Here is a 9,325-nt window from a genome sequence, read left to right as displayed (position 1 = left end):
AAAATCTTTGGAGGAAAAATGGGTTTCTTATTCGTGGGGAGTTCCCTTGAATTGAACGCATACTGCGCCCTCTTTAGGCAATAACTTGTACTACTCCTGATATTAGTAGCCCTAATTTCATGAGGGTTACAACCCCCCCCCAACTTGACTCTGCATGACTCCCTTCATGCTTCATTAGGTTTCAGCCTAAACGACACTAAGAGGGGAAATATCACAATCATTAATAGTGTCAAGGGTTTGACTGAAGCTTTCTAAGAGACTCTTAACAAAGGAGATTAAGGTTTTTCCTAATTCAGGGTAATAAAAACGACCAGGGGGTCGACGTGACCGCTCAGGTCTGCGTCTAATGTCACTTGTTTCTTCATGTGTCACATGATCACTCTCTGGTCGTGGATCAGGGTGAGTATTTCCTTTATATTTGTCAGTGATATGACTCATTTCCATGTCAGTTTCTTCTATCTCTTGGATTTCTGAAGAAGCATCCTTTTCGTCAGCAGCGTCAGCTGGACTGTCATTTCTCTCATCCAGTAGATCCCTTTCATTAGTAAGTAAGTAAGACTTTATTTATATAGCACATTTCATACAAGAATTGTAGCTCACAAGGTGCTTTACATAAAATCAATAAAAACGATAATACAAGTGATAAAAGTAATAATTAAAATAGCAAATTATAAAAACAATAATATAACTAAAACCCTTCTGAGATAAAATTACTTAAATGCTTCGGTAAAAAGGTAGGTTTTAAGCTGTCTTTTAAAAATGCCTAGCGTATTTGCTTCCCTAATATTCATGGATAATTCGTTCCATAGTTTTGGGGCGTAATTGACAAAGGCCGAATCACCAATCTTCTTATGACTGCTTCTGGTGACCTCTAATAGGCCTGCATTTGATGATCGCAGTGTTCTAGCTGGTGTATAGTTTATAAGGGAGTTAGCAATGTAGCTAGGTCCTTGTCCGTGTAGAGCTTTGTATGTGAGGAAAAGGACCTTAAAGTCAATTCTGAAGGTAACGGGCAGCCCGTGTAAAGTAGCTAGGACAGGACTAATGTGTTCTCTCCTTTTAGTTTTGGTTAATAATCTGGCTGCAGAATTTTGAATGAGCTGTAGTCTTTCAGTGGTTTAGAAGGTTCATCTGTGACATCAAGTGGAGGTATATCCACTTCAGTAGGTTCAGAGTTCATATCCGGAGGTTCCTCCGCTTCAGGCAGTACAGGAGACGTCTCAGCAGGTTCTACTGGCAGGGTCTCGGCTGCAGTTGGCACACCCTGAAGTTGGGGCCTCGACGGTTCAACTCGAGTCACAGTAGTGTGCTGTGGCTTTGGGACTTCGAACACCTGAATAACCCTTTCCTCTTGACTGACATGCGGCTGTATGGGGTAGACCAGAAAGTCATCCTCAGAGTCAGAGGTTTCTCCAAAGTGTTGAGATGGACTACATCTTGTTCTAGGCCGTTGGACTTTCGACTTGTCAGCTTCAATGTCCTAAGGTTCAACCAGGTCACTGCAGGGGAGTAGGAGATCCCTATGTAGGGTTCTGACAGGACCTTCTCTATCTATGGGCTGTATTTTGTAGACAGGTAGGTCTCCTATCTGTTTCAGAACTTTGTACATAGTGAACTCACACTTATCCGCAAGCTTGTGTTTGTTCCGTAGGCGCACATTTCTTACAAGGACTTGGTCGCCTTCTTGTAGTGTTGACTCTCTGACATTCATGTCAAAGCGGCGTTTGTTCTGATCAGCAACCTTCTGTGAATTCCTCTTGGCTATCTGGTAGCTTTCTTTAAGCCGTGCCTTCAGGTTTCTCACATACTGGGAGTGAGTCTTAGGAGTATTATTCCCTATGGGCAAACCGAAAGCAAGGTCGACGGGGAGCCGAGGCATGAGTTCCTACGGGCTAAACCCTGTGACCTCATTTTTACTGCAATTATAGGCATGTGTTAGGGGCTTCACATAGTCACGCCAGTGGCTTTTCTTCTTGTCAGTTAACGTCCCTAGCATGCCAAGCAATGTCCGATTTAATCTCTCAACAGGGTTTCCCCTGGGGTGATAGGGACTGGTGCGCACCTTGGTGATGCCGGCTAGGTTACAGAGTTCTTTAATGAGCTGAGACTCAAAATCCCTACCTTGGTCACTTCGTAGGCACTCTGGAAAGCCATAATGGACTAAGTACTGCTCCCACAGGGCTTTAGCGACTGTCGTAGCCTTCTGATCTTTTGTGGGTATGGCAATGGGGTACTTAGTAAAATGGTCAGTGATAACTAAGATATCCTTAGTATCGTGACTGTCGGGCTCCAAGGATAGATAGTCCATGCATACCAGTTCCATAGGACGTGTTGTTTGGATATTCACGAGGTGCTGACTTTTCAGGCGGCGTTTTCCTTCTGACACAACGTCCGCATGTCTTTAACTTGTGCTCTACATATACAGCGATCTTCGGCCAATAAATTACTCCTTTAACTATCACTGCCAACTAATTTCTTAACAATACCTATATAACCACAAGAAAAAGGCAATTCATTAAAAAAAGAGACCAGTTGGACAGCTTGATCGTACAGCAACATAATGACCCAAACCATGGCAATTATTGTATTTTTCTTGCTATCATATAGTACTACCTCATTATAGCTTGAGAGGGTTATCTGTACCAGCACTATATAGACAAAACTTAATTTACTTATATTGCTGCAGAATGGCTTTAAGTTGTTAACTCATAACATCTACTCATTTAACAATGTCATACTACCCAGTTATTTACACATGACTCTCGAGACTTGCCATGATAGCTTGGCTTAATTCCTCGTCATCAGAAGAAAAATCTGAGATGGAACCCATGATCGAAAGGTAGGTTGCATAGTCGTCATTGCTGATTGAATCTGGTTAACTGAGGCAACATTTTCCACGTGCTGGTTCGCTCTGGTCATGGTGTCACTGGACCCCTGCTGTGATGCAGAGGGCTGGTTCGCTCTGGTCATGACGTCACTGGACCCCTGCTGTGATGCAGAGGGCTGGTTCGCTCTGGCTCTCCTTGTGAAACGATACCTAGAAACCTGCTCTGTTGATGCAAGTTGGGCTCCCCTAGCCCTTGTAGTCATAAAGTTGTTGGTCTAATTGGCAGTGGTAGCTGTGTGGTCATTCGCTGATGACGTGTCAACTTTTACACAATTGTCCTCTGAATCTGAACTGTTAACTAAAACAAAACAAACACAAAAAGGGAAAAGTTAAATGTAATCATAAAATCAATCAAAAAATAAAGGGTTTAAACAAATTGACCAAACCATGAAAACTGTGTGCTCCAAACCGGGCAAAAAGCTCTGCTTTACAATTATTATTTGTTTAAAGCTCACAGGAACTGGAAGGATGGTTGATGGTCTAATGTACACAGCCTTTGATCTGAATACTTTATGAATCATAAAGCCATTCAGTTCCTGTCCTCGGCGCAACTTTGGTGAAATCAATTTGTTTCCACATGGCATCAAAAGTTCAATACTGGAAAGAAAATGGAAAAAAAAGAAAACATTTAAATTAAATTTCAAAACAATGTCACAATTTAACCATGAATATTCAGAATATTTCAACAATACCGGACATCCTCAAGAATTCTGTCCTTGAAGGCTTCCCTAAACTCTGCAATAACCATCCTGCAGTCCTCTTAATTTTAAAGTTAGTCTTGTTTCTCTCAAAAGTGTGTCTATCAGTGGGAGAGCCTTTTCCAGTGTTCTGCCCTGTAATCACAGACTATCCATTTGCCCTAGCAGACAATGATATCGCGCCACATCCAGCATCGTAACTAGCATAACGATAACGTTAGCTTAGAAGCAGGAAAAAGCGGTGGCTTCAATAAAACAATATTTCCTGCTACAGAAATAATTTTACCTTAATGAGTAACATTAAACTCACCTCTTCCTTGCCTTTGAAGCCCATCCACCGAAATACTGCTGTGTTTGATATCGGAGTTGCGCCATCACTTGGCTAGCATTAAGACTAGAGCTAGCTCCTGAAAGAGTGCTGCTGCCGCTACTTCATGGCGCACCTGATCCAGGTCTGAAGAGCCGGCGCATTTCGTCGTCAACGTTAGAGCTGGAGTTAGAAATAGCCCCTGTAGAGGGCTGTCATGTTTGATCTAACATGTTTGATAATGACGCCGCAGCATTTGGAGTATTTAAAATAGTGTTAAGTAGTCCAATGGCTTCATTCAGCCGCCCACTGTCTGCCATCTTGTCATGTCACTCTTGATAGGGAAGGTGTGCGTTAGTTACATGTACCCGAAATTCTTCTTCGTGTTTAAACCTCCTGGTATGTTTAACGTCTGTAATTACGTAATTGATTTATTTTTTTTGCTTCAGATTTAATGACTATTCGTAATGGGGACAACCCTGTAAACATAAAATTAACCTGCTGATATCTTTTCAATGTCTTTTACACATTTTGTATCATCGGTGTTCCTTGGGGTCAATTTGACCCCAGGCTCTTTTAGCTGTATAAAACATAGGACATATAAAACATTTTACACACATTCATTTTTGTTGTTTTATTGAGGTCACTATAACATGTTATAATTATATAATGTTCATTATAATTCTACATATTCAATATAATATTAAAAAAACTTCCCTCTGTTTTAGGGCTCTAACATAACCATATCTGTAGTATTGCGAGAACCACTAGTAGTTCACATGACATGGGACATAATTCTCCTGAGAACTTTGATGTTTCCCGTGCCATGGGGGAGGGGAAAATTCTCATGGTTTACCAAACAAAGGGGAGGAGCAAACACTATAAAGGTGTGAACAGAAGCTATTCTAAACCATTTGTCTTTGTGCGCTCGCCATGTTCTCTCTGAAATGAAAATTACATCCAAGAAAAGATTTTCTGTCAATGAGATTTTGTCTCAGGTTTTTGACTGGGAAAGTGACATTGAGGAGAATGTCTCTGAGACAGATTATATTATTGAGGACCCTGATACTGAGGCATCCTCCTCAGATGAGAATGAGTGTCCTGTTGTTGACCCTCCAGTTGCCTCTCAACCACCAGCAGACCCATTACCTTCCAAAAATGGAAAGTTATCATAGTCCCGCTCCCCACTTGAACAACAGGGTAGACTTAGTGCTGCTAATGTCATCAAAATGGTTCCAGGGCCCACTAGATATGCCGTCAGCCATATCCAAGATATCAAATCAGCATTTGAGCTTTTCATTAACACCATCAATTGAAAAGGATATACTTAAAATTATAAACTTAGAGGGTAGGCGTGTGTATGGGGACGGTTGGAAAGACTTTGATGTGACTGACTTGCAAGCTTACATTGGGTTGCTCATTTTGGAAAGAGTCTACAAGTCAAAAGGAGAAGCAACAGCAAGCCTTTGGAATGCTGACACTGGAAGGGAAATATTTCCAGCCACCATGTCTCTGAAGACATTCCATGTTTTCTCCCGTGTCATATGCTTTGATGACAAAGAAACAAGACAGGGCAGACGAGAGCGTGACAAACTCACAGCAATACAGGATGTATGGGAAAAGTGGGTACAGCGATTACCCTTTCTTTACTATCCAGGCCCCCACATCACTGTGGATGAATGTCTGGTTTCGTGGGCGCTGTCCCTTCAGACAATACTTACCAAGAAAACCAGCCAAATATGGCATATAAATATGGGCCTCATGTGATGGACAGTCTAGCTATGCCTGGAATATGCATCAGGTACACAGGTAAATTCCCAGGAGAAGAACCTGAAAAAAATCAAGGCATGAGGGTGGTACTAGACATGGCCGAGGGACTGAATGGCCATAACATTACATGTGATAATTTGTTCACATCGTATGCCCTGGGTGAAGAACTGCTAAAAAGTAAGGTTACCATGTTGCGGACAGTGATAAAAAGTAAGCCAGAACTTCCCTCTGAGCTTCTTGCGATAAGAACAGGAAGGTAACATCTTCAATGTTTGCCTTCACTGAAAAAGCCACTGTCGTCTCCTATTGCCCCAAGAAAGGGAAAAATGTCCTGCTAATGAGCACTACGCACAAAGATGCTGTTCTGAGCACCAGAGAAGACCGAAAAGCACAAATGGTCCTGGATTATAATGAGACAAAGGGAGGGGTTGATAATTTGGACAAGGTCACAGCCACCTACAGCTGCCGACGCATGACGGCAGCTCTCACATCATTGCCTACAATGCCTTTGTGTAATGGTGTGAAATAAACAAGGACTGGAACATCGGAAAACTGAGTCGAAGGAGAATTTTCCTGGAGAAGATGGGGTACGAGCTAGTGGAACCTCACATCGAGAGAAGACGGTGCCTTCCAAGAGCACAAACCATAGTTGTGGGTGTTAAATTTACCTTGTTTTATGTTTTATTAATGTTGTGTGCATGTTTGAGTTGAGTGTTATGGTTCTGTTTATGAGGTTTGTCAATGGATGATGTTAGTGACTATAAGTAGTGTTGTTGTTGTTACCATAACTGTGAACTGTATGTGATTTAATGACTTGCAGTTGGCATTCACATGTGAGTGGTGGTGTTGTAATAAAGCCTGTAGTCGAGCAGTATATGGGACACAGGACAAAAAGCTATTCTTGTTGTGTTTGACAGGTGGACACAATGATGCTAACGAGAACGAGACACAGGTGAAGACGATGACAGGGAAACACTAGGGCAGGGCAAAACCAAAAACAACAGGGGGGCACGGCTGTGGCCGTGACAACACTGACCAAGCTCAGTGGGGAGTATGAAGATATAAAGGCAGCAGCGCAAACCCTAGCAGTATCATGGGACACCAGCACTTCTTTTAACAAAAATCGTGCACGGCGTGCAAAAGAGGCACTTCGATGAACTTTGTGAAGACCAACGGCTTCAGAATGCAGAATTCCTTTAATAGTACCTCATTCATTCTTTTCAGCCAGTTAGATATGTTGTCTCTCTACCATCACGTGGGACGCATCCTAGACTACATTGTTTTTTCCACAACTAGCCTAGCCTGTATGGCTCAGCAGAGGGCCGTCTCTTCTCACTGTGGCTTTCTAATTTAGACATTTGTCTATACGACAGGGCTCTAAATGAGATAAAACATGATCAGAATGGATAATATTGTCGTGAATTTACCCAAAGTTGAATGCTAGCAATCTAGAAGGTAATTTACCTAAAGTTTAATGCTAACAATCTAGAACGGGGCTGCATTACATTGCTAGTAACGTTTGCCTCACTGTAACTCCAATTAAACTATACGGCCAACTTAAGTTATAATATATACATTACCTGAAAAATCATTGAGATTTTTTCAGTGGAGAGATCCTCCACCCTGACTCTGAGCCGCCGACTCCCCCGAAAAACAATGAAGCTCGCAGCCATCTTGAACTGTGCATGTACTGATAGAAATACGCCTGCACCTCCACATTTCCGGTCCGTGTACTTTTGCGTTCATTCATTATTCTATTTTTGGAAGTGAAATCAAATTCTAGAAAAGGTGTCAGTTTGGTTTTCTGATTCATATGAAAAAGAAAAATACAGAAATGGCGTTATTTTTCTTTCATAATACATTGTAGTTATATAATGTTTAAAACTATAATACAAAATAAATAATAATAATAAAACATTTATTTTATATTTCTTACTTTTTCATTTTAACTGCTGTCGATACATCTACTTCCAACTGCGCATCAGACTTTCCCCGCTTGAGTTTGTGACCATCACAAAATCTTCGCACATTCATCACAGACAGAGCACCCACGTCCCACACCAACGTCTGTAAGGTGCTGTGAAATGTCAGCATGAGTTGCATGCCTTCTCAACATATCACTAATTATATCAGCGTATGCCTCAAGAGAAGCCATGCTAGTCATTCAAATCACCCCGTCAGATAATTCAAAAAGATTACCCGCCAGGTCATAGCCTAGTTTTTCCAGGTCAACAGCATCACCAGGTGGCCCATCCTTAGGAATTCATTTGAATGACGTTCTCTCATTATTGCATTTTCCCTTTTTATATGAATCCAAATTAATATTCATTTGATACATAGAAACAAGAAAGGGGTCAATATATTTTTTTTTATCCTAAATTATATAAAAAAACAATCTACATTTCATTCAATTAGTGACTACAGATTTTAGGAAAATGAAATACCACTTGTTTTTTGTTTTTAATTTCACTTCCAAAAATAGAATAATGAATGAACGCAAAAGTACACGGACCGTAGAATATGATTTCATTTAATAATTTAATTCAAATTGTTTTCACACGTATCATAGTCAAATTCATAGTTAAAACATTTATTTTTTAAAGAGCCGTTTAATAAATTGTTTTAAAAAGTGTTGACTCTGGCATATGCTCACCATCTTTCAAATATTACTAATGAACAACTTTAGGTCCAGCCAGGTGCCCTATGCTGGCTCGGCCAGTATACTTAAGTAATCTTGTAATTTGTAGGTTAGCTTTACAAATTAAATAGAATTTAACTAACATTATCACATGATGACTAAACAATGTATCATCTAATAACAGTACACAAATTTGCCCACAACTTACCGTATCTATCTCTGGGGAAGTCTGAGGTATCATAAATTGAGCGATTCCACTCTGCATCCTCTGTCCTTGCGTTGCCCTGACATGGTAGTCCCCTACTGAGTGTTGTGTCAGGTCGGACCGGCCACCATGGGTGACAGAAAATATCCTGTGTCAAACTTTACAGTTTGTTTCCCATGAAGGGACTGACCCACTCGTTCTCCGTCTGCCACTCACTTCTATATTTTGAAACCCTCTTTCGTTTGACAGGCGGACTTGGGCCAAAGCAGGGTGGCCACGGGTCCTTCAAAAGTCTTAAATCACTTTTCTCAAAAATAAGGCCTTATAAAGTATTAAACTGTCTTAAATTCAGATTAGATGGGTCTTATTTTTTTTTGTGTATCATGTCACTGCGAAAATGCAGTCAATCTGTTCTGCCAGGTCGAATATTTTTTTACAGTAAGCTATGTGCTGCGTTGTCTATGGTTAGGTCAGAGCGTAGCCGACTGCGCAGCTTTTGATGACGTAAAGCATCGGCAATACAGGTAATACAGGTTGATAGCCACTCAACTTAGAAACATGGGGAAATGCAAGTTCAATAACAAAAAAAGAAGTATTCTTGGTTATGGTTGGTGCCTGGAAATGCTTATGAAGTGAACTGCGTTATGTTACGTCCCTTATTGAATCAGTAAGGGACAGAGAATTTTATTGTTCTATACGGGACGGACCCGTATTATACGGGACGGGTGGCACAGTGTTACCAACTCCTCAGTAAGGAAAGTAGCTATTGGCTGTCCTAAAAGTCGCTAAATGACGCAATCGCCTAATTTGCATAATTGTC

At 41.0% G+C, this 9,325-nt stretch overlaps 1 pseudogene; it reads left to right on the top strand.

The window, feature by feature from the left end:
• The first annotated feature begins 2,917 nt into the window (after positions 1-2,917).
• Positions 2,918-6,641, top strand: LOC136950675 (piggyBac transposable element-derived protein 4-like; annotated as a pseudogene).
• Positions 6,642-9,325: the final 2,684 nt, after the last annotated feature.

This window comes from Osmerus mordax, chromosome 1 (genome assembly GCF_038355195.1).
Source record: "Osmerus mordax isolate fOsmMor3 chromosome 1, fOsmMor3.pri, whole genome shotgun sequence".
Classification (NCBI taxonomy): Eukaryota; Metazoa; Chordata; class Actinopteri; order Osmeriformes; family Osmeridae; genus Osmerus; species Osmerus mordax.
This window is presented reverse-complemented; position numbering and strand designations above follow the sequence as displayed.